Source organism: Amblyomma americanum, chromosome 8, assembly GCF_052857255.1.
Source record: "Amblyomma americanum isolate KBUSLIRL-KWMA chromosome 8, ASM5285725v1, whole genome shotgun sequence".
Taxonomy (NCBI): domain Eukaryota; kingdom Metazoa; phylum Arthropoda; class Arachnida; order Ixodida; family Ixodidae; genus Amblyomma; species Amblyomma americanum.
This window is the reverse complement of record NC_135504.1, coordinates 138,230,809-138,232,790: the sequence shown is the minus strand read 5'-3', so window position 1 is coordinate 138,232,790 and position 1,982 is coordinate 138,230,809. Positions and strand designations below refer to the sequence as shown.

At 44.9% G+C, this 1,982-nt stretch overlaps 1 pseudogene; it reads right to left on the bottom strand.

Moving 5' to 3' along the window:
* Window positions 1-343: 343 nt before the first annotated feature.
* On the bottom strand, window positions 344-1,544 carry LOC144102774 (uncharacterized; annotated as a pseudogene).
* Window positions 1,545-1,982: the final 438 nt, after the last annotated feature.

Here is a 1,982-nt window from a genome sequence, read left to right as displayed (position 1 = left end):
AGATAAGCCAAATTAATTCAAGGTCGGATGAAATGGTTAAAGCAGTGCATGATAAGTGGTTGCTTGCCGCAATCAGAACACCACCACCACGTGCGTTTTTACGATCTGAACGAAAGAGAGAAAAATTAGGCAGATCAGCAAGCACCTCGCTATCACTAATGTCATTTGTTAGCCACGTTTCAGTTAATATAAGCAAGTTGCTATCAGATAATAACACCAGGTTTGACACGAGCTCTCGCTTCGGGATGAAACTGCGTATATTGGTAAAGATTGCCGAAAACGTAAGATTAGGACGAGGACATGTTTGGGAACGGTGTAGTGCCGACTTGCGTCGCCGTGGTGGCTAGAAGATTTCTTTTACTGTTTGCTCAGACTCATAAAAAAACTAGCGTTTGGGGCCTATTTGGAGGGTTTTGTACCGCAAAGAAAATTTAGTTGTTTTTGATTTGGCAAACGCGACAAGTTGCTTTCTTATATTTTGAACTCGGCGGGAGAAATCTTCACCAATGCTGAAATCAGTATCTTTTAATTTGGGGCCATTTGAGAGGGTCATTTGTTTAGTCTTAAAAGACGCAAACTTTACAATTATGGGACGCTGGCGTTCTGTGTTGTGACGCCCAAGACGGTGTGCACGTTCGATATCTTTACTATCTAACGACAAATCGAGCTGATCGGAGCAGTGGCGGATTATGACTTCTTCCGAATCGGCAAATGACTCGGATGGTGTAGGATCGGAAAGGCCGTAAAAAATCAGATTGCATCTTCGTGAGCGGTTTTCAGCGTCATCAAATCGGGCTTCCAGATCGCGCACCAGTTGAGTAGCCTTTTCTGTGTTGCATTGAATACATTCGACATGTTTTCAAAGTAGCCAGGTTCTGGTAGTGGCTCTCTAAATCGGCAATCCTCTGAATTAGATCTGTAATGGTTTTCTCTGTAGTTGTTAACTTGTTTTTGATGTCTTGGACGTCACTAATTATTAAAGCCTGACCTGACGACAACTTCTTCAATTCAGCAAGTACTGCCTCTGCACTGGCAGGTCCCGGATTCGTTTCTATGTCCCCGGACAATAGTAGCAAGATGCGAATCGTTTCTAAACATTCAATAGCAACATCGACACAACACTGTGGGCTCGGAAGCTGCACCAGGCAGTAATTACTAGTTTTCTTAGCAAATAAGGCGTATGGGTTACTGACCTGCATTATGAGCAGAAGCGGATTAGTGATCTGCTTCATGGTACAGCCACCAAGCCCACAGAGCGCAGCCGGTGATTGCCGCTCTTTTATACACGGTGTTCCAGGTGCCGTCGATGACGATGGGTGTGTCCAAGGTTCCGGAAGTGTCCAGGGTTCCAGCGATGACGCTGGCAGGTTTGAAGCGCTGATGGCGTTGAGACAACGGACATGCGTATCACTGCAGGGGTATCCAGGCAGGTCTGACGGCGCGCATTCCACCCCAGCCGAAACCAGGGCGGGAAGCAGCGCGTGTGTGACGACTGCTGCGAGCACCTGCATTATGAGCAGAAGCGGATTAGTGATCTGCTTCATGGTACAGCCACCAAGCGACCAAGCTCAATTATCTTGAAGCGGTACAAAGATAAATACACTTCCGCTCAAATAGCCCATGAATCATATGTACCCAGTTTCATCACATACACATGAAAAATGCTGCAATATTGGCCTGTGCGCTTGTTTGTGGCATTAGTTCACTAATACCCAGTCGGGCACGTTTTGTTTAGTGTTAATGTAAATTTGGAAATTGAGTTGCACTAAATGAAGTATAAGTTATTTTAGAAATTTAAATATAGCAACTCCTATATGATATATTTCTGCCAGATTTCTTTTCAGTTTACTTAGGATGTTTCCTGGCCACGAGGGAAGCAGCCCATGATTATAATTGGAAGCCTTGGGATGCTTCAGGAACTGGACCTGTGCCAAGCAGAATCAGGCTAGATCATGATTGAAATGGTTTTGTAGCAATGCTAA